Below are 24,484 nucleotides of genomic sequence, written 5' to 3' on the forward strand. Positions count from 1 at the left end.
CAAGTTTCGGACCTGGAAATCAGGTGTTCCAGTGGTGAGTCGTCTCTGAGTTAGCTGACACAAGCCAGTCAAACCCTGAACCGGCTGTGGAGAGAGCAGAGAGCCAATGCAACTTGTAGCCAACTATCTTCACGAGGCACAGGAACTGACAGCTCTAGGGGTCTCTGAATCCAGAAATGAACAGTCAAGAGTTTCAAACAAGGAGAAACTTCATGGAGAACTAGGGACAGAGAAGCTGCTAGCAGAACTCGATCAGCGAGAACCTAGCCTTCGTGGAAATTCTCTAAAAGGCACCTCCTTTGGGCAGATAAACTGCCTGAAAGAAGGAACCCTTTCTAGGTAGAAGAAATTAGAAAGGCAAACACAATTACAAAGTAGTTGTGTAGAAGGAATTACAAACAGCCATCCCTTCCAGGGTCTACTTCTTGAGAAAGAGTGCATGGGCTTAATCAGCACCATTTGCCAACCTCCATCTTGCTGCCATCTCACCAGGCAGGTTTGTGCAGTACAAAAACTGCACAGCCTGGGCAAGAAAGTTGAATCCCTGCAACCTGTCCCCAACCCACACTGTCCTTCAACCCAGGTGACTGTCCCCTCCATCCGGGCAAGGACACACCCATCACTCCGTTGACTTCCCCCAGATAGGGTCTTGGAAACTCCCAGAGAGGAGATGCCAATGAGTAACTATTCAACTTACCTTTTCTTGGGGGCCTTCCTCTTAAGGAAGCAAGTTGTACCGTGCTCTGTCTTCTTTGGTTTGTATTTTGTACACCATATGTTTAATTTTGTTATCTGTAAATACCCAAGCATGTGTTTCTTAAAATCAAACCTTCCGGTTACTTCATCATAGCACATTTAATAAATTGAGAAAACTTAACATTGTTGATATGATGCTATTATCTGATACCAATTCCGAATACAATACTTGCTTGTTGTCACAAAAATGCTCTTTAAAAGCTTCTTTTTTTTTTTTTTTTTTTTCTGGATAATGATCCAATCCGGGAGTAGGCATTACATAGGTTTGTAAAAATAAATAGTGTCTTGTTTAGGATATCTCCACTGGTGGTAAAACCATAAAGAAGTTAAAGAGACCATGTAGCACGAAAGTCCATATAGTGGCTGTTCCTGGGAAGCATTGGGTGAGTGGGGAGGGAGGGGCACACAGGTATCTTCTAAGTTACCAAGAATAATTTATTTCACAATCCGCATGGTGCGTTCTCAAATGTTTATCACTATTCTTTAAATGGTACATATTCATTTCATACACTTTCTAAATGAATAGCACATTTCACATTTTGTTTTAAGAGTCTGCTGTAGGTACAGAAGAGCTACACTATCTGGTTAAATCGGCTCCTATTCTCATTTTGATCTTAGAAAATATTTCTTCCTTAAGGGTCAACTTGGTGTCAGGAACGAAGCTTCGTCTTCCTGTGAAATAGCCATGGGCTAAGGTAACTCTGGTTCCACGATTTACTAGTTTGGGACTCTGAGCTTCCTTTCCCTAATGTGAAAAATTAATACGTACTTCAGAGCTTTATGACTTGAAAAGATAAATACGTGTAGTGCCGAGTTAAGATACCTGTTCCATAGTACATTATCCAAAAAGATACATTTCCTCTTTCCACTAGCTACCCTGCCTCAACTCATTGGTGAACTACATAGGATGATTTTCTTTTTAATTGTGTTTCACATTTACTTATTTTGGGGAGAAAGAGACACAGCATGAGTAGGAGAGGAGCAGAGAGAGAGGGAGACCCAGAACTGGAAGCAGGCTCCAGGCTCTGAGCTGTCAGCACAGAGCCTGAAGTGGGGTTGGAACCCACAAACCGCGAGATCATGACCTGAGCTGAAGTCGGATGCTTAACTGACTGAGCCACCCAGGTGCTCCATGATTTTTTTTTTTTTTGTTTACTTTTATTGCCCATTGTTGCATATTTCTCAAATCAAAAACTAACCCCCTAACTTTTGGTTGCTTGGGAAATAAGATTTTTTGATACTGATTTATAGTTCTGATTTCTTTTACTTTATCTTTTCCTGCATTTCGTATTTCATCCACATTCAGAGGATAGAAATTGGTTTCCATCTAAACCCTGATCAGCTGAATAAAAGAATCTCCTGGTCTATATGCAATAGATATTTAATACTGACTCCAGAGTCACCTTCACGATTTTAAACGTCATACTATACTTAAATGTAAAGTGACTTGGGAAGACTTCTCTGTTTTTCTAATTTAGGAAGTAGTTGTGGAAGATTGTAATTATCTGTTCCTTGAAAATCCTGTGGAACTCACTCCTAATGAGGCTATTTGTATGTATTTGCATATGTGTCAACGTATATGTTTAAGTTTTAAAGATTTTTAAAAAATGTTTATTTATTTTGAGAGAGAGAACGCGCGCGCGCGCGCACACACACGCGCGCGCGCACACACACACACACACACACACACACACTTGTGGGGGAGGGGCAGAGAGAGAGAATCTTGATTTTAGCTGTGGTGTCTTTATTATTTAATTAATTTCTACATTTACTATTTCCTTCATTCTTCTTTGTACAAAAATATTCTCTTATTCTTTTTTTTTTTCGTGTTTATTTATTTTGAGAGAGAGAGAGAATGAGAGCAGGAGCAGGGGAGAGGCAGAGAGAGAGGGGGAGAGAGGATTGCAAGCAGGCTTTCCACTATCAGCACAGAGCCCAATGCGGGGTTCAAACCGTAAGATCATGACCCGAGCCAAAATCAAGAGTTGGATGCTTAACCAACTGAGCCACTCAGGTATCCCATACGTTATCTTTTATCCAACTTATTAAGTGGTATCCATAGATCATTAATTTTTGGCATTTATTTTTTCCTAAGTGGGCTGTCTGATATCTTCAGTGGAATAATTTAGAGGTGTCCTCCAAGTTGGATATGCATTTTTTCCCCATCACTAGTCTATTCTAAGAGTATTCAAATTTTCATTTTTATTTATTCTTTTCTCCCTCAAGTTTTCTTTGTGAGATGGACTTTTACATTTCTAAATATATAGGGCTTTTTGAGTAGCCTTCTAGCAACTGATTTTTAACTTAACGTTGTCAGAAAATAAAAATCTGTCTGATAACATTTTTCTGAAATTTGTCGAGACTTGCTTTAATGGCCCGGTGCTTGATCAAATTTCACAAATATTTCCTACATGATTGAGGAAAGTGTTTATTCCTCAATGGTTACATGTTTATAAAATGAAACTTAATTATATTTTTTCTATATTTTTGCCAAGTTTTTCTCCGTTTTACCTACCAGTTGTTAAGGTATGTGTCACAAATTCTCTCAATGTGATCGTAGAATTACAATTATACTGTGTAATTCTCCAATTTTTGTTTTAGATACTTGAGGATACATAATTCATGCAGTTTTTGTGTGCCATAAAAACCTGTCTCATTTCATTGTGTATGACTATGACACTTGGATTTAATTTTCCCATCTTAATTTGCACTTTCCACTCAACCTATTTGTGTATGCTTTTTTTTTCCACATCTTGTGCCTCATTTTTACTTGATGACATTTTTATTACATATTTCTCTCTACTGCTTTGTAAGTATTATCAAGTATCTCTATTATTCTAGGGTTTACCTTAAATCCTCATGCTCTTAGATAACACAGTGCCAAATTAATCAACATATCTTCCTCTGCTTAATCAAAATATCTGAGAATACTTTCACTCAGATGGCTCCCTTTTTATTGTAAATTTTAATACAGATTTTTAGTTCATATATATATGTATATATATACATATATATATATATATATATATATATATATATATTAGAGAAAGGGAGGGTGTGTGAGCAAAGGAGAGGGGCAGGAGAGCATGGAGCCTGATGGGGGCTCAATCCCTTCACCCTGGGATCGTGACCTGAGCCAAAATCAAGAGTTGGATGCTCAGCCAACTGAGCCATCCAGGTGTCTCTTTACCTTATTTTCTAATTTCACATTTAATAGTGACATTTGGCAGCTAGTATAAGAACAGTTAGTTTTTTCCAGTGTTTTCGATTACGTTTATTCGTATGGTTTACCAATTTATTTGTTCATCATTCCATTTGCATCTCTGTCCTTCCTTATGGACTCAGATTTCTTTTCCCTGTAGTTTCCTATGTAACCTACAAATGTTCCCCTGGTGAAAGTCTGTTGATAGCCAACACTCCTTTTTTGCTTGTCCAAAAATGTCTTTATTTCAACTTGTTTGTGAGTGATAGCTAAGGTTTGACTAAATTTTACTTGACAGATCTTTGAAAAGGTAGTGTTTTCTGGCTTCTGTTGTTGTTACTCAACGTCCATTTTCAGTCTAATTGTTATTTCTTTTCTTTTCTTTTTTTCTTAAATCTTTTTAAATGTTTATTTATTTTTGAGAGAGAGAGAGAGAGAGAGAGAGAGAGAGAGACAGAGTGCAAGCAGCAGAGGGCAGACAGAGGGAGACAGAGAATCTGAAGCAGGCTCCAGGCTCTGAGCTGTCAGCCCAGAGCCCGGTGTGGAGCTCGAACTCACAAACCCTGAGATCATGACCTGAGCTGAAGTTGGACGCTTAACCGACTGAGCCACTCAGGCGCCCCTAATCATTATTTCTTTCTGTGTGATCTATTCTTTCTATATAAATTATTTCAAGTATTTCTTTACCTCTGGTGTTTGTTGTGCAGTTGTATTTATCTTGCTTGGAGTTCATTCACCTTCCTGAATTTGAGGATTTGTGTCTTTCATTGATTCTAAAATACTTTCAACTATTATTCCTTGATTATTATTCCTCCTCCATTCTCTCTACTCTTTCAATCTAAATTTTAATTGGATATATGTTAGATTGCATTCTTTTCTCTATCTCTTATCCTTTCTGTCATTTTTCTAGTCCTTTGTTTCTCTGTGTGCATCATTAAGGGTAATTTATTCAGAACGAATCTCAAGTTCACTAATGCCCTTGTTAGCTTTAACCAATTCACTGCTTAAATTTTCCATTGAATTTCTTTACTTTGGTGATTGTATTTTTCTTTACTTTTGTATGTGCTTTTTCTTCCAAATATGCCTATTATTATTTGATGATACTTGCTTATCATTTTTATAATACTTTTGTTTCTTTTTCATTTATTAATTCCAGTTCCCATTTCTGTCAACATTTTGTGCATACATATGCATATATACCTTTCTTTCATAGTTCTAATACCTGAAATTTTAGATGTGTATTACTGATATTTATTGATTCTGCTGACTCTGGTTCATGATGGCTTGTCTCCATTTGTGTTTTTTTAGTTTCTGTTTGTCAATTCTGTTGAAAGGGTTTGATCTAGGGTGGTCTTTGCCATCTTGAGTTGAGGGTTCATATCTCCAGAAAGGATTTCTGTTTGCTTTCCCCAGATGCCTAAGAGCTACTGAAATGGAGGACCTCTTTATTTTTTATTTTTATTTTTTTTTTAATTTTTTTTTCAACGTTTATTTATTTTTGGGACAGAGAGAGACAGAGCATGAACAGGGGAGGGTCAGAGAGAGAGGGAGACACAGAATCGGAAACAGGCCCCAGGCTCTGAGCCATCAGCCCAGAGCCCGACGCGGGGCTCGAACTCACGGACCGCGAGATCGTGACCTGGCTGAAGTCGGACGCTTTAACCGACTGCGCCACCCAGGCGCCCCGAGGACCTCTTTATATTAATGTCTTGGCTTGACTTTTCCCAGATGATGCAGGTAAATAAGGAATTTTCTACTCTTCAGATCCATGACAAAGACAGGGCTAATTTCTTTGTTGCCTGTCTTTGCCAGAAGATTCTTAAGCCTACCCCTTCCACTGAGTGAGAATGAGCTCTTCAAGCATCTCCATGTTACACCAGAGGGTCTTGATTCCAACTCTTCATTGCTCAGCCAAGTCCTATTCTATCCCTGAAAGGCACTTAAAAGATAAGACTCTTCCTTATCAAGATGTACTAATGCCCTTTAAGCAGCCAGATTCAGTGCCTATCCACTAGTCTAGTTTCATATGTCTTGTGTGTGATTTTAGTCCTCAAGAAATTTTTTTTCTTTTCTTTTCTCTTTTGTTTTCTTTTCTCTTCTTTTCCTTTCTTTTCCTTTCTTTTCCTTTCCTTTCTTTTCTTTTTTCTTTTTTTATTTTTACTTTGAGAGCTTAGCTCTGCATTTGAGAAAATATTTCTCCTATTTTGTCATTTATTTCCAGCTCCTTTCAGATGACCTCATTTACCATACGGCAGGAAATAGAAACTTCTTACTGATTTTCTTAGCTTTCCATTCTAGACCCAGGCTCTGGCTGTCTTTCCCCTTTTCTTGCCTCACCAACCATCCCAGCTACAGGAGTAGCCACCACAGTAGTAACCTCTCATCCTCTCATCAAAGATCAAATTCCTTTTAGGGTCAAATTATCTAGGCCCTTATCTGAAAGGCTCCCTTTACTCAGACAACAAAAGTCTTGACAATAGCACAGCTAAAACTCATCTGCATTTCATTTATTGCCCAGGATTCTCGTCAGCCTAAGGTTGTTCTCAGCTTCACAGATGAATATGGGAGAGGAAGGGGAAGACAGTGGTGTCAACAAGTTTTTAGGACAGAATTTAATAAAAAAAGTTTGCTTGTTTCAATCCTGCTTAAACTCAGCTAGGCTACACAGGGTTGAAGAAATGTAATAAGAGCTCTAAATTTGGCTGAAATAGGTGCCATATGTAATCATACATGCGGTTCAAAAAAAAAAAAGTGCTTGAGTTATAACTAGATAGCATATAAAGTGGGAATTTTAAATAGATATGCATTCTAAAACCTTACCTAAGACCCTGAAAGCTCGTGAAGGAAAAAAAAAAAATCTAATCATGGGGGAAAAAATTAATGTTAACATGTGTTTTCCTGACCAGCTTGTCTTAAAATTCATAGTAGTCAATCAATATCCTCTCAAAGTCTTTATTTTGAAAAACTGGGGAAGATCTGATGAATTGCCAGTATATCATTTAGTTTTACAATTTATGCAACCATACAAGAAAGTATCCCTCCCGATGCATGCAAACATATATGAATGTCACCAACTTAGAGTAGATGCTCACAGAGGTACATAGTTGTTCAGTGAATAAAATTAATATGCATCCTTTTGGACACACTGTAGTCACATCTGGTCTCTTTCATACAAACTTACTCCAAGTATCAAATCTATGCCATAAATTAACAATGAATGAGTAGCCAGTGAATTTTCACCAAAAGAACTGAAAAGTATTCATATCTGTTATGGCAAACGTGTGAAAAGTAAACCCTCACACCTGTTGTCAAGAAGCACAGGTCTTGTGTGTACCTCCCTCACCAAAAATGCCGTTTCCTACTCAAATAAGAAAAAAGGAGTACTTTACCTCAAAGCTTCTAGAAAGTTACCTACATTTGTTCTCTGTTTCCTTAATTTCCGCTTAGTCCTCAACTGAAATCTATAGCCCTTGCGGTCAGTATCCCACATATTGTGCCCCAAGGCCAACAACCTCTGTTTGGCTGAATTTAGTGAGAATACTGCCATCCCTATTTGACTAGTTGCCCACTTTCTTCTATCCGATTTCCATTATACTCTCTTCTCCTTCTCCTTCCATCCAGGTCCCCTCCCTGTCTCTCCCTTAAATGCCACTGCATGCCTAGGCTCTGACTTATTATTTTTTTTTTTTTTCAAACTACATGACCTATCTAATACAGACCTAGGGTTTTAACTAAAACTTTCATATTGACACTTTCTCAATATCTATCATCAGCTAAGGTTTTTCTCTTGAAAAAAAACCTTTTCTCAAGACTTGGATAATTCTGGATAATTCTCTATATAAGTCCTGCATCTCAGTCTACACAAGTCTCAAAGAGAGCTCATTATTTTTCCCTGAACTCCATGCCTGCAAATGAATAGCAACATTGTCCTACTACCCATCAAGCCAGACATTTAAAGAAGAATCCTCCTCTCTTACTCTCTAGAGGCAATTATTCATTGAAGCTTATCCATCTCAGCTCCTTAACGTCCTTTCTACTTATTCACTATTGCCGCTATTCTGGTGTAGGAACTCATTATATCTCCCGTGGATTCTTGCAGGAGTCATCTGATTCATCTTTCTGACTAGCTTTGTGCACCTACTTTGCACCCGTCTAACCTCTACATAGCTGCCAGTGTGGTCTTTCTAACATGTAAATGTGATCACGTCACTCCTTTGCTTTAAATTCCTCAGTAGCTCCCATAATCATGTTTCCCAAACTCACCTCTCCCCTAGAGATTCTGAGTCATTAGATCAGAGCTAGGACTTAAGCTTCTGTAGTTTAATGAGAGTCACAGGTGATTCGGAATAGCTAGGCAAGGTAGCAATGACCCACAAAGTTGAATCTCAACTTTTTTGCCTAGCATGTTAGTACAGATTCATCTCTCCTGTATTTTCCCTCCAGAATCTTTCAGGGCAGGCACGCGCGCGCGCACACACACACACACACACACACACACACACTGTAGTTAGCCTTTAACCACACTAACGTGTAATTCCCCCAAAGCGCCATAACCCCATGCCCCTGACACCTCACCACCTTTGCACATGCTGTAGCTACTGCCTACCACGCAGTCTCTCTCTCCAGCTTGTGCAACTAGTACTACAAGTCTCAGTCTAAACCTCACCTCATCTATGAAGACTTCTCTGATTTCCTCAGGCAGATCTAGGTATGCTTTTTCCAATATCCCCAGGACTTTTGTCTCTGCAACTTAGCCTCATAACTATATTCTGTTTACTTGCATAGTGACCCACTAGACGGGGGAATTTAAGAGAAACCTTTACCCATTATCTATAACACTTTACACAGAGCCTACTATTATATAAATATGTAGGGAACTACCAAGTAAATGACTGAAAGCCACAACGAAGAGAAAGAATTGGCTTGGGTCCCAGCCTCATCCTGCCTAACCGCTAGCTGTCTCATCACGGAACAAGGAACACAACCTCTCACAACATTAGTCTCCTCGTGTATGAAAGGGACCAGTTTAACATATAGGACTTCTTTTAACCTATTTCTGCAATGTCTTATTATGGGAAAAGTGCAAACATACACAAAAGTAGAAAGACTAGTATACTGAACCCTCTAGCACCCACACCTGACTTCAGTCATTATTAACTCATAGCCAATATTTTTCCTGTATACCTTCAACCCACTTCTCCCTCTTAAGATTATAAGCAAATTCAAGATATCATATAATTTAATCCATAAATATTTCAGTATCCATCTGCAAAGTAAAACCTCTTTGAAAATCTTTAACACCATACCACAATCGTATGATTCCACCTTGGTAGACTGAACTTACGGTCACAATTCTTCACATACATCTCTTTATTGGAATGATTCATTCATACCCTTGCCTTGGCCTCATGTGTATCCCCACTCCTTGGGAGTTGGGTTTCACTATGTGATTTGCTTTTAGAAAAGAAATGCTAGCCGACATGGCCCATGCAAATCTTGAAATGTACTTGCACGTTTGGGCTTACTCTCAGGTGTTCTTACGTTTTGGAAAATGCCTCCAATAACCACCAATTTAAGGAGTGTAGGAAGAATGTGGAGAAATCCTGGACCCAGCCTGAAGCTTGAAGCCCCCCCACCCCCCAATAAATTCATAAATCTATAGCCTGAAGCAGAACCACCTCAGACAACTCACAGACAAGTGAGGAATAAATAAATGCCTCCGGCTGTGTGCCACTGATATTTTGTGGTTGATTGTTTTTCCGAAAAAGCTGAGACAACAGAAAGATTAATGGTAATTCCTAAATATCTTCAAATACACAGTATGTTAACCAAGTAATTTTGTGTACAGTTCTTTGCATCTTTAGAGGTAAAATTTACATACAACAAAAAGCATAGATCTTAAGTATGTTAATATGATGAGCTTTGACAAACAGTATACAACTGTGCATCTAAAACCCCGTCGAAAGAGAGAACATTCCATCTCTGCAGAAAGTTCTCTTATATCCCATCCCAATCTATTCCCACCCACCCTGGCAAGTAACCACTGTTCTGATTTTCTTCTCCACCATAAGTTAGTTTTGCCTATTCTAGAACTTCATATAAGTGCAATCCTACAATGTGTAATGTTTTGTGTAGTGGATTAAACATTCCAATTATTCTAGCAACTTTCTTGGAAGACACTGAGAAGCTGATTCTAAACTATACATGGAAGGACAAAAGACATAGAATGGGCAAAATCATTTTCAAAAGAACAAAACTGTTTTCATTATACTATCTGATTGTAGAACTTACTATAAAGCTACACTAATAAAGGCAGTATGGTATTGGCCTAAGGATAAATCTATAGGTCAGTTGGACAGAATTCAAAAGTAAACTCAGGAACAAAAGGAACAAACTACTGGGATGCCTGGGTGTCTCAGTCAGTTAAGCATCTGACTCTTGATATCGGCTCAGGTCATGATCTCATGGTTCACAGGATTGAGCCACATGTCAGGCTCCACACTAACAGAATGGAGCCCACTTGGGATTCTCTCTCTCTCTCTCTCTCTCTCTGCCTCTCCCCTGCTCTCTCTTTCTATATCTCTCTCTCTCTCTCTTTCTCTCTCAAATCAATAAATATTTTTTTTTAATTTTTTTTCGACATTTATTTATTTTTGGGACACAGAGACAGAGAGCATGAACGGGGGAGGGGCAGAGAGAGGGAGACACAGAATCGGAAACAGGCTCCAGGCTCTGAGCCATCAGCCCAGAGCCTGACGCGGGGCTCGAACTCCCGGACCGCGAGATCGTGACCTGGCTGAAGTCGGACGCTTAACCGACTGCGCCACCCAGGCGCCCCAATAAATATTTTTTAAAGAAAAGAACAAACAACCAATACATGCACCAACATGGATGAATCATGCTACAAATTAATTTTAGCAACTTTAATTATAATTAATTATAGCAAAATTAATAAATTAAAGGCATTAAACTGAGTGAAAGAAGCCAGAGCTGAATGTGGTAAGAGTGGAGATCAGTGTGGCCACCTGACTGAGGTGGTGAGAGAGAATATTTTGAAGTAATGGAAGATACTTGACTATGACATTGGTTGCACTGTGTACAATGGCCAATATCTTCAGACTGTGCACTTAAAGATGGGCAGTTTATTATATACAAATTATACCTCAAAAAAACATACACAGAAAATACATATGGGAAAAATGTGTTAAATAAGACAATATCAACACGAAAATCCTCTAATCCGGAAACTATTTTTGTTCTTGTGTCGGAAGAGAGAAAAAAATCATGAATGCATGAATTAGCACGAGCCCTACCCATTCCTCTTCCACTAGAAATAAATGAATTAGTCTGGATGAGGTGTTCATAAAAAATGATTCCATGCTAAAATGGAGCCTAAGTGGAGAACAAATTAAAGTGATTTATGACTAAAAGTTCCTTTCAAAGTTTCAAACGATTCAGAGCGAAACAGAAAGTTGACATGATCATGTGAAATTCAAGAGGTTTTTCGTCCTCGTCTCTCCACTTTGATTCCTTTTTATTTTGGGACTTTGTGAGGCACTTTGTCATCAACTCAGCCATCTTCTCATGCACCACACAGTCCTCTCCCCATGTGTCACCTTGACCTGTATTTAAAAGGAAAGTCACGGGGCGCCTGGGTGGCTCAGTCGGTTAAGCATCCGACTTTGGCTCCGGTCATGATCTCGCGGTTTGTGAGTTCAAGCACTGAATTGGGCTTTGTGCTGACAGCTCAGAGCCTCGAACCTGCTTCGGATTCTGTGTCTCCCTCTCTCTCTCTGCCCCTCCCCTGCTCATGCTCTGTCTCTCTCTCTCCTTCAAATATAAATAAAAATTTTAAAAAGGAAAGTCATCAATGGCAAATGTCAATATAACTCTTCATGATTATTATGTCTTTGCCTCACTCTTCTGAAAAAAAAAAATTAGTGCTTGAGCATCAGGGACAACATGAGGAAAGATAAGGCTGCTGGGAATTATCCTTGTGAGCAGACAAATGTGAACTTATGTGTGTCCATGGTGGCGGGGGTGTGTGTACATATACTTACTGTATAAAGTATTTCCCATATATGCATGTTTATTGCACACTATCTGTGGGACACCATTATATCTGCTTCATAGGAATTTCACTTAATGCTCTAAACAACCCAAGAAGATAGATTTATATCTTTTTCCCCTTCTTACAGATGAGCATATATGAAGGCTCAAGGAAAGCAAGAAACTTGTTGAAGCCATGCATAAATTCCAAACCTTCTGCTAGGCCACGTGTTACCTACCCTGTGTATTATGGAAATTATAGCAAAATTAATTACAAATTAATTATAGCAATTTTAATTATAATAAATAAATGAAAACAAGAGGTGTTGTTCCTGCCTTTCAGCAGCTCATGCTCTTACGGTCTAGGAACACAAACCAGGCACTGTGAACGGCTTCGAGAATGAGCCCCACACTGAGTATACGTGTATGAGTATATGCACTGGTGTGTAACAAGTAGGTGCACTGACAGCCTTGTCTAAAGAGAGAGGAACAGCACCATTTTAAACACAATGGTCACAATTCAAAACTAGAGGTTTGGGGTCCCTGGGTGGCTCAGTCAGTTGAGCCTCAGACTCTTGATTTTGGCTCAGGTCATGATCTTGTGGTTTGTGGGTTCAAGCCCCGTGTTGGGCTCCATGCTGACAGTGCAGAGCCTGCTTGGGTTTCTCTCACTCTCTCTCTCTCTAAAAATAAATAAACCAAAAATAAAATAAAATAAAATAAAATAAGCAAGAGGTCCAAACTAAATCACTTTCCCCCTCTAAGAATCTTTCTCAGTTGCCAAATATGTAGCAAAATTCTGATTGGAAAGAGCTTTGCCTTATTTACAAATTTTTTTCCTATAACTTCTTCTATTAGAAACTCCTTAAGGATCAGTACCGTGCAATGTAACGACTTTGAAGTCCCCACAATGTCTCATTAAAGCTAATGTGGAAATATTTTTAAATGCTAATTGAGTACACAGGCACATTTTTAAGAAACAAAATGCATGACCATTTGGGTTCTGATTCTTAGTAACCCCTGTTCGTTTTACTCTAATTTCAGTGTCCCCTGTTCCCTAACACCTATATTCTAATTAAATTCATGCTAAAGTTTCAAATTCATAAGACAGAGTATAGAAAACATATGGTGTGCTTGTTACACAAGTGGCTTCAGGGAGAATCACTGCAATCTAAACACCAAGAGATTGGTCTGGGGCCCAGAAGGAAAAAAATAAAATAAAAAAGTATTCCACTTTTCCAGACTCTGCTGTTTTTAGGGCGGTACCTCCAACCAGAGGTTTGTTTCTCCACCATCCATCACGTCTGTACTTTGTCTTGACAGTGAACTCTTAGTCAAGTCATTAACCTGTCCCGGTCAAGTCATTAACCCCTCAATTGCAAATTGTAGATAATTGCAATAATCCTAATTTTTTTCTGGGCTGTTGCACGGCTTATCTGTGACGAATGTGTGAAAGCAATTGAAAACCTCTGAAACATCCTACAAATATTCACCTATTACGAGAACGTGTGTTTAAACAGCGTGGCTACCCTTGAGTTCATGGGGAATGAGAGGGGATTTTGATCTCAGGTGAAACTTACCTTTCCCTAGTCCCCCCTCTAAGAAGACTGAAAGTGGGGTGATCTAGCGGGAAAGGAAAGTGACCCTCAGAATGAGGATCAAGTGAGATGGCAGCGGTAGAAGAAGAGCGGGAACAGGGGGAGCTTGGGAGAGAGACTGTTTAATGTTTGAAACCAGTGCCAAGTTAAATTAGAAACATGAGTCTGCGTACCTGTACCTTACCTCATCGGTATATAATCTGTAACCCGAGATCCCCTTGCAGAGAAGTAAAAATAGCAAGGCTCTCCAGCAGCCTAGGGTTCTGCTGACGGGGGATGGGGGGGGGGGGGGACCAACCTGCCGCAGGAGAAAGGGACCAGGCAAGAATGCCCATCACGCGGTCCTGGTGAGAACTCCTCCTCCCCCAACCCCAGGGAATGTAGCCCAGAGAGGTAGGTAGGTGGCATCGAGGGCATAACAAGAAAACCTTTTCCGGGAGGGAGGAGGACGGGCTGCCTGGTTTTGTCACAGAGGCAGCGACATTTCCTCACAGTGAGACATCAGTGGGGTTCTCAGTCTGCGGGCTCCTGCCACGATCATGGCAGGTAAACTCATCTATGGGAGGCAAGCGCTCATTCCGGTGCGGAGCAGTGAGGCTGCTTTTCCAGGCAGTCAGCTGGCCCCTAGCAAGGGTGCAAACAATGATTTGCTAACTGGTTGCCCCACTCCTGGTGAAAACATTTTCCCCGAGTGAGCTGGTGAGTCCCTAAAACGGTGTGTTCCCTCCTTCAGCTTGGATTCTCGTCCCTCCCTCATAGTTCTGTGCTTGTCATGGATGGGTCCCCAGGTATACAAATGATGGAGGGAGGCTTTGTCCCGGTTGGCTCCTATTATAGGGAGAAAGTGATCAAGGAGAAGGGGGATGAAGTTGATTTTTAACTGATCACATCAAAAATTAGTGCCTGGGAATGCCTTTTCACGTTCTTTGAGGTGATCATATATTGGGTGCCATTAATATAATGAACCCAATTTTGAGAATTCCTAGTGTTGAATCAACACTGTGTTTGATAAATAAGCCTTACTTGCATGAAAAAAAAAATAATAAATTAGTATCAAAGATGATGATTGGTTTTAGGCTGGTCCCTCAAATTTCAAATCCCCTTAAAAAATAAAATAAATGAAATGAAATGAAATGAAATGAAATAGATGAAACAAAATGAAATGAAATAAAATAAAATAAATGAAATAAAATAAATCAAATCAAATCAAATAATCCAGGCCGTTTAGCTAAGCAAATTTCACTCTGATGTTTCAAGTAGGTTTTAAACTTCCTTGGTGAGACTCCATTTATTCATGCAAATGGGCTTTTTTGCTCGTTCACTTTGCAAGAACTCAAATATTCTTCCTGTTGCCACATGAAAAGAAGGTAGAAGTTTTGTTTCCATCTGCCTCTTGTCCACAAATAGGGTTATCAATGTTTTATTTACTATGACTAATCAAGAGAGAAAGCCTGTGAGCTCTTCTGGTTTCCCTAGAAGAAATAACTGGAACAGCTCAAGAGAATGGAAGCAGGAAAAGGGGGAGCCATACAGACCCAAACTGGAATCCTGGCTCTCCCGCGCAAGCTCTGTAACCCCCAGGAGATTTATTTTATTTTATTTTTTTTACATTTATTTATTTTTGAGAGACAGAGAGACAAAGCACAAGTGGGGAGGGGCAGAGAGAGACGGAGACACAGAATCCGAAGCAGGCTCCAGGCTCCGAGCTGTCAGCACAGAGCCTGACGCAGGGCTCGAACTCACAAACTGTGAGATCATGACCTGAGCTGAAGTCGGACGCTCAACAAACTGAGCCACCCAGGCACCCCAACCCCCAGGAGATTTAAGTCATGTCTCAGGTTCATTCAACTGTCTTTTCTCTAAAAGTTGGAAGGGTCCACGCCTACCTCATTGGGTGATTTTAATGATTTAGTAAATGGCATATGAAGAAGCCCCTAGAGTCCTACCATCTAATAGAAATATAACACAAGCCAGCAATGTGATTTTAAATTTTCCAGTAGCCTCATTAGAAAAGTGGAAACTGTTTATTACAATAACTTATTTCATTTTCCAGTATGTTCAAAATATTATCTCAAGACCTAATCAGTGGGAAAAGCTTATGTCAAAATATTTTATTCTTTTTTTTTCTAGTAAGTCTTCAAAAGTCAATTTGTATTTTTCACTTCTGACACACTTCAATGCAGACACTGAATTCTCAGAGAAAATGCTTGATCTATATTTAAATTTCTTAAAATTTATGTTTGAAAAGTAGATTCGTATACCCACATTGCCCCAAAAATACTTAAAAGTTTTCCCAAACTGAATCAAGTATCCATCTTTTAAATTTAAAATAATTAAAATTTGGGGTGCCTCCATGGCTCAGTCCCTTAAACTCCAACTTCAGGTCAGGTTATGATTTCACAGTTCGTGGGTTCAAGCCCCACATCAGGCTCTGTGCTGACAGCTCAGAGCCCGGAGTCAGCTTCAGATTCTGTGTCTCCCTCTCTCTCTATCCCTCCCCAATCATGCTCTCTCTCTCTTAAAAATTAACAGTAAAAAAATTTGAAAAATGTAATTAAAATTAAATTAAATTAAATTACATTAAATTAAATTAAAAAGTCAATTCCTCAGTCATACTAGCCCCCTTCCAGTGCTACACATGGCCAGTAGCTACTGCCTTGGACCGAGTCTTAGAACAATGCTGGGCACGTAGTAGGTACTCACTGAATGAAATAACATTCTTCTGTCACCACTATCTTATCTGAATCTCAAAGTTGTTTTGAACACTGAAACTTTGAGAGCAGTTTAAATAACACCTACAGTATGTCTACCCTCAGTTGAGAAGCAAGGATTGAGACAGCACAGTTTCTCTGTGCTGGTACACATACTACTCAAAATTGTCTTCTGGAACGGTAGCCATCAGGCTGCTCTAGGTTTTGAGTGCCTTTCAGTTAACCTAACTGCTCACATGACACCCTCCTGGCTTCCCCTGTCTCAAGTGGTAAATAATAACACAATGTCTCCATTGGATGGAAAATACGAACTTACGAGAGAGAGACTCCACTTCCCCAGTCAAAACCCACTGCTTTGGAAATTCATGAACTCAGGATAAACAAAAATGTCCATGTGCCACTGAAATCCATAACTCATCTTTTTAAAAAATCCCATAGTTCTTTACAAAGAACTTTTGAATGCCACAGCTGCTAGTCTGAAGCTATCGATCCTGTGAATAATATGACCTACTTTTAAGAATACATGGTGCAGAGGCGCCTGGATGGCTCAGTCGATTAAGCATCAGACTCTTGATTTCAGCTCAGATCATGATCTCATGGTTCTTGAGATCAAGCCCTGCATCAGGCTCTGTGTTTACAGCATGGAGCTTGCTTGGGATTCTCTCCCTGTTCCTCTGCCCCTCCCCTGCTTGTGCGTGTGCACACACACACACATGTTCTCTCTCTCTCTCTCTTTCTCACTCTCTCTCTCAAAATAAATAAACATTAAAAAAAAAAAGAAGGCAGAGTGCTAACAGGACTTAAGTCCATCTGCTTTTTTATTCCTCAAGGATGTAGAAATATGAGAAACAGAAGAAACAGAAGATTCAACAATTTGGCCAGGTCACTGTAATCAGTTTGTGGTCTTGGCAAGGGCTTTGTTCTTCAAGCCTTGAGGACCATGGCACTTTTCCCAGATCTCATGAAGAGACACAGAACTATCAGATGTTCCCAAATGCATGGTACCATGGTTAAAATGTTCTTAGGTATTATGAATAACTATTGATGTTTGCCCAGCCTCTTTTCCCCATACCTCTGGTAACCTCCCTGACAGCCCTTTGGAAGAATGAACTTCCCATTGGATGTAGCCTTGTGGGACTCTCAAATTGTTCTGTCCTACCTGCCAACATTATATCTTTGATCCAAACTAAACCAATCAGGTTCTTTCTCCTCGAAATTTGAATCTTGAGCACAGTGTTACAAGGATTCAAAATGTCGAGAGGTCTTTCATTCCCACAACTGGACATCCTGACATTTTGAAGAGACTGTCTATGAGTTCTGCCACCAGATCCCAAGAGCGTCTCTGCTTCTCTTTTCCAAGGACTGGTCTTAGCGTAGGCCTTTTTCTTTAATCTCACAGTTCTATAGCCTTCATAAATTTCTTTCTTTTCTTTCTTTCTTTCTTTCTTTCTTTTGTTCTTTCTTTCTTTCTCTTTCTTTCTTTCTTTTGTTCTTTCTTTCTCTTTCTTTCTTTCTTTCTTTCTTTCTTTCTTTCTTTCTTCTTTCTTTCTTCTTTCTTTCTTTCTTGTGTCTCTGAAATGGCCCACAGTCTGTTGCTTGAACCCAATCATTCCTAACTGCAATAATAGGTAATGTTCTGTTATCAAATATTAAGTCTCTCAGGCCCGGGCCTGTTTGGCCAAAATGAACTTGCTGCTGTTTCTCCAATCATGCAGACAAAGATGTCCATTAATGAGCTCACGAAGTTGAGTAACAGGCTCAGACAATTGCTTTTCAGTCTCCCTAGAGCCCTAATTAGAATCCTTTATTTGTCTCCAACTCAGGCAAACTTTGCTGAGGAGGTGAGGATCCTTGAAGGACATGCAGAGAACCTTCAGATTATTTTGGTCTGAGAAAAACCCTTCAGAGCGATTCTAGCTGACAACATTGTCAAACACAGCCGTGTTGCAAACTCACGTGAAAGCAAGCTAGACCCCCAAGCAAATACATCTTCATTTTCAGGGAAGACAGTCCTTATCTGGAACTGCTCACTCAGGTTTTGCTTTTTTTTGGGGGGGGCCCGGGGGGGAATCTTCATTTTTTCACTGTCTCCAGTGGTGTGGACTCTTGGACCTTAAGGGTCCCTTTGGCAAGTTGTAGAAGGTTTGGGCTGTCTCTGGTACCAGAAACAAAGACAAATGCACAATGAAATCAAAATATTGTTGACGGGCAAAATATTGACAAGTACTGGCTCCTCCACATAGAAGTCGGTGTGACTGTTAATGATGGAAAGACATTTGTGTACTTAGAGAGATACAGGCCTAATTGTTCCGCACGGCATGAAAGATAAACTACTGCCAAAAGTCACACATGGTGCAGGGCGCAAGCTGAGTTTTTGGCAGTCCGTGTTACCAAAGATCATTTTTTAAATTAAGCCTCCTAATCCTATAGCTATCTCCTGCTTCCATTCCCATTCCTTGAGGAATGTTTTCTTTTCCTCTGCGGCATCATTACCAACTCCCGTATTTCAAGTACCTATGTTGATCTTGAGACAGAGCCACAGATCCACCTCCTTCCTCATTAGCAAAACAGTTGCTTGGGATAAACTACGTGGCGCCACATTCCCCCCGTATGTCATCTATGCCTTGATGGTAAGAAATACACACTTGCAAGTTCCATCATTTCTTTCAGGTTGTTCAAGTCCCATTTGAAATCCTCATGCAACAGTTTGCCGAGCTGCAGCCCAGGAACCTGCCAAAGTGAGTAGAGCCTTACAGAGTCTTCCCTGGGGATTAACAGCTGTACAGAGCCGGTTGAGGCAAGAAGACAATCGTGCCTGTTAGGTGTCCCATTACCTTTGTGCATTAGTCCCTTCGTGGGGATTAACGTGGAATGACATTTTTATATTGGAAAAAAAAAAAAAAAACATTGTGGAATAGTCTATCTAAAGCACTTTGTATAAAGAACACGATACTTAGGTGCTCACCTTGAGAAAAGAGGTTGCTTGATTCTTACCTGTCAAAAATGGAAGAGTCTGAGATTTTACTCTTCTTGCAAACTAACAAATCAGCCTGCCGCAGTTATGGATGCTGGCAGAAGGCACAAGACTCCTGAGTCAGAGACAAAGGGTTTTATCACGAGTAGCAGAGATCAAGAAGCAAGAATAATATATTTGCTATAGTTCTCCTTGCCTCCAAGTATCACCGAAGAGACACAGATAGGCTCAGTGGGCCGCTGTTAGAGCAGGAGGACCCTGGGCTTAGGGTAGCCACACCTTTTACAATGGGCAATAAGCCTGCCTGCCCTCCAGGGTCTGGAGGGAACACCGTCTTTATTATACCCAACTGTAAGGAAACACACCCTTCACTCAGCAGGGAGATACCCTATCTTCCAAGGCTCTTCACTATCCAACCATCTTTAAAGAGACAATTCAGAAGAAAAGCAATCAGTGCTTCTGCATGGAAGACAGGCAGAAACACCAGGTTACACAGAAGAGGACAGTCTCCTCACATCACTGACCTATGCCCAATCTCGTGTGAAACTGTACAGACTGTTTTTACATAAACTGTGACTAAAAGTAGGCAATAACTACTTAAGCTTAGTTCTTAAAGAGAGACCCATTACTTAGCCTTCCCGCTCGGACCATCACGATATGAGATGTAAGCGTCAGGATCAACCTAGGTCACAAATCTCTCTTTCAGGATAATGGCATAGACTTTGTTTGTTTTAAGTCAAGACTTAAATATATTCTTATGAATGACTGAGCCTACCCTAGGGAATGGAAAAAAATATATATATATATATACACACACGATTTACTAAAAATGTAGGTGTATTTGCCATTTATTGTGGGCATAGCATGGCATTCATTGTGATGAGTACTTTTTATACCTTATTTCATTAAATCTTCATGAAAATGTCTTAGTATAAATTATCTCCATTGTTGATATATATAAAAAAAAGGCTCAAGGAATAAATTAGCCAATATTACTAACTAGTAAAAGGCAATATTGGGATTAAACAGAGGTCTAGCCAACCCAAATTCAGGTGCTTTTCTGCTACACTGCCTCTCCAGATAGCTACTTCATGATTAAATGTATGTGGGCACATAAGAATAAGAAATCATAAAGGCATCAATACAATGACAGTCTACTATTAACTATCAACCCCATCTTTCTAAGGCACCAGTAAAACCCTTAATTGGAACCAGTCAGTGTCCTATTTTAGTTCTTCAACTCAGGGCTAAGCTTTAATTAAAGATCCTCACCTTAACCCTATTTCTATACCCTTAGGGGTGCAATGAGATAACGATTTGCCCAAACAGAAGTGCTACATCATATATTATACTCCAGAGAGTAAAAATTAGGTTCCCATGGATGTTAGCCAAAAATCAACTTACTGATTTTTCTTGGTAGTGCAGATATAATAATCCAATGGTAGAAGTAAATTACCTGGGTTCTATGTCATATGTTAATCACCTTTGACCTACAAATCTACATCCCTTTCTGACCTACACTGGCCCCTTGGAACTAACCAACCTTTGTCTAAGAGGTTATATATCCAATGCGAAAGTCAACATTGTATTGGAAATTGAGAGTGGGGTGGGATCAAACGTCACAGGACAATTTTCATCAAAAGAACTTAATAGAAACTGGGGCCATGTCTTGGTTAACAGGGAGAGTGGCCATTAAGCTATATTATTATAAAACTAGACCACTCAAGGTCAACAGGGACAAACACCCCTTCAGGCAAAAAAATATTGAGGAATGCTGTTTCAAATAGGACCCATACTTGCGTAAGATAAGAAATATTCTGGGGCTCCTGGGTGGCGCAGTCGGTTAAGCGTCCGACTTCAGCCAGGTCACGATCTCGCGGTCCGTGAGTTCGAGCCCCGCTTCAGGCTCTGGCCTGATGGCTCAGAGCCTGGAGCCTGTTTCCGATTCTGTGTCTCCCTCTCTCTCTGCCCCTCCCCCATTCATGCTCTGTCTCTCTCTGTCCCCAAAATAAATAAAAAACGTTGAAAAAAAATTAAAAAAAAAAAAGAAATATTCTTTCACCAACATGGTTCAATGGTCTTGTCTTCAAGCAAAATGTTTCATAATGTTTACCTTTGAGAAAATATCTAATATCTAACTAGTAAAGAAACTAGCACGTCACTGTTGGAAAGGTTGAAAAGAAACTTCAATTTGTATCCAGGTTTACCCTCACTCATGGGACTCTATCCTTCTTCTCTGACTTGCTCCCACCTTGGGGGCAGCAAAATGTAATGCCTTCCTGGCTAAATTTGAAGGTATTCAGAAAGGAGCAAGACTCTGGGCAGTGGAAGAGGTGGTGATATATCCTGGGAATTGTTAGAGTTGTCAGAGAGAAAGAAGGACTTGAAAAAGGAGACCCATGGGGTTTGAGTGCCTCAAGTCTGGAGGGCCTGGTTGGGAATGTAGGGGACCCTACAGAGGGTCATCTTCTTGCAAAGAGCTAAGGCAGAGGGAGTCTTTCCTTTGAGATGGAAGAGACAATGGAGTTAGCTAGAGTTATAGTCTTTGTTTCTCCTATATTAGAATACTTCTCTGAAATTATCCTATCCCTTTGGTAAATGTCTTTGCATATGCCTGTGAATTCTGACAGGTAAGATTTTTGAAGATTGAAATAACAGGGCTCTACCCCCATTTCCTCCCTGATAGAAGTAGAAAGAGATTGTACCCCTCAGATGGTTCAGAGTGCCAGTCATCAGTGATAACCCTGACTCCTACAGTTGTATACTGCAGGGAACATGCTGGGACCCTTCCCAAGCCTGGCAAAGGCAGCTTTTGCTGCCTGACCTCTAGATTGCATTTCCAAACACCCCAAATCCAACTTTGAAACTACACAGTGTATTCTTCTTGCTGTAAATCTCTCTGTTTGCCATTGCGTTCATTTGTGCCAATGATGGACCTTCAAAGTGGAGAAAACCAGAAATGATGGGGAAAGAATGCCCCTTTTTCCAATAGAAGATATTCTATAGACCCAGTTGCCCTTTGCCAGGAAGAAAACGGCTTCCCAAAAGAGGTCTTGGTTCCCTGAAGTATTTTATTTAATTGCCTCGTGTTAACTTGTGTGTGTATGCGTGTGTGTGTGTGTGTGTGTGCATGAATGCACATTTTCCAAAACTAGTATGAATGGAGGAAGAAAGGAAATCACTAGGGAAAAGATGACAAGGAGCTAATATTTAATATTTCTTGTTGGATGCCTTCTTTATATTAAATAATTTAATAGTTCAACCACACATTAGCACATCAGTTGGAAACAAGACAACTGAGGCTCAGAAATATTTGATAATGTACTCAAGTTCATATAACTACTTAGGGCAGACCTAGGATTTAAACTGAGGCCTGAATCCAAAGCCCCATGGTATTTCCACAACTGCATAAGTGCATTTTGTAGACCATAGACATAAAATGTCCCATGAAGGTGGGGTCTCATGAGTATGTCTCTGGAGAGTTTTCCAGGAAACAGAGAAGAGAGATTTGGAACTGGCTGGGGGAATAAAATGATTTCTGGCAGATAAATAGCTATCCCAGCCTTCCCACAGATGAGGGTATTCACTACAGAGTTCAAGTATGCCCTTAACAAAAACATTCCACACGATGGCCAGCTTTTCCCTCAAGCAAACGACCCCTAACTGAAAGAACTGAAAGAAATGTCCAATGACCTGACATTTCTAACGCAGGATGGTATAAAGTCAGCAAAATCTAGGGCCAGAGACAGGTGCGAGTGTCTGGAACAGTGCTGTTTCCAGAAATCTCCATCAGACACCTAAGGTGTTGCAGAGCCCTACAGTTAACAGTATTTAATTACTATCTACCAGAATTCTGGGGATCATTAACATATGAATAATTGTTCAGATTCTGGAGTCCAGACCAAAGTGGTGAAAACCAGAAATGATGGGAAACAAGAAAACAATGAAGGAGGTTTCTAAATAAAAGCATTGCAGGGAGAGTGGGATGGAGTGGGCGGCCGGCAGTTGAAGGGAGAAGATGCACCACTATTTTCTCTTTTTCCCAGTGTGCAACTTAAGATGTCAGTGGAACACCACCCATTATCCCCAGGACCTCTGCTCTATTCACTGCGGACTTGCCACAGGCTAAGCCTGAGATCGAGGAGGTTAATTAAGGAAAGCAATGGTTATGAGCCATGGCTCCATGCCAATCTGGAAAACAATTCAGGAGATTTTGTTTATTGTCTCCAATGGTTCCACCAAAAATCTTAACTTTCTCAAAAAAAAAAAAAAATGGTGAGGGGATCATGAAATGATTCACCTGATCTCAAGGCTCTAATTAATTATGCTATTTATTGATCACTTACCACATGTCAGGCATTCTGCTGGGTGATCCTTGTGCTGCATAAAACTAGCTTCTCCTCGCCAAAAACGAGCAAGCAAAAAACTCAAGAAGGTATGACTATTGTTATTTTCTACATAAGGAAACGGAGTCCGCGAGAGATTAAACGAGAAAAAGAACCAGTCAGTAGCGTGACTACGTTTCAAATCCAAGTTCGTTTCGTCCCAAAGCCAGTACACTTCCCATTAAACCAACCATTTCTTGCTAGTTGAGGGTGGGGTGTGGGGTGCAAGGTGTTGGGATTATCTTTAATTTTAGTTTTAAAACTCTTTAAACCAAAGAGATTAATAACTGCATCTGTACTTACGCAATTTCAAGCATCAGTGGGCAGATCAGAAAGTATTTTCTAAGAACAGCAAGCAATCTTCTTAATAACTCTGGGTGCGAAGCCAGCCAGGTCTGAGGGCTGAATCTCTGGTATGTATCTGCCGCACCCAAAAGGCAAAGCGCTATGGGCCAAGCATTTGCACACAGAGCGAGGTATAGCTTTTCCTTTAAAAGTCTCTGTCCAGACACCAATCAGGAAATGGACACCAGCCCTCTCCTCGAGGAGGGCAGCAAGGACTCACTCCAAGGATCTTTAAGCCTCCTCAACCCAGCTGCTTGGAGCCTCCCTTGTTGGGGCAGTCCTCCTGCCCAACCTGTTTCCTCTCAAGAGCCAGTGGAGTTCATGGTCATGGTTGGGCTCAGGGGATCCAGCCACTGGGCTTCTTATTCTGAATGTAACTGCATTCCAAGCACATCCCAGAAGAAGTGCCCTGAGGAGCGTTCGTTTTTGTCTCCTTTGTGTTGCCAATGTCACAAGTTGTCAGA

At 40.3% G+C, this 24,484-nt stretch overlaps 1 long non-coding RNA gene across 2 annotated transcripts; it reads right to left on the bottom strand.

Annotated features, from left to right (window-relative positions):
* Positions 1-767: 767 nt before the first annotated feature.
* Positions 768-24,202, bottom strand: LOC121034380 (uncharacterized). Of its 2 annotated transcripts, XR_005792398.1 has the most exons (3): positions 23,979-24,202; positions 19,311-19,405; positions 768-792 (listed from the first exon to the last, which is right to left on the bottom strand). It is a non-coding gene; the product is annotated as an uncharacterized LOC121034380 (long non-coding RNA). The 2 variants fall into 2 exon arrangements; XR_005792397.1 differs by lacking the exon at positions 23,979-24,202 and having other exon boundaries at positions 19,311-20,052.
* Between the last annotated feature and the right edge of the window lie 282 nt (positions 24,203-24,484).

This window comes from Herpailurus yagouaroundi, unplaced genomic scaffold, assembly GCF_014898765.1.
Source record: "Herpailurus yagouaroundi ecotype Mexico unplaced genomic scaffold, PumYag 160, whole genome shotgun sequence".
NCBI lineage: Eukaryota > Metazoa > Chordata > Mammalia > Carnivora > Felidae > Herpailurus > Herpailurus yagouaroundi.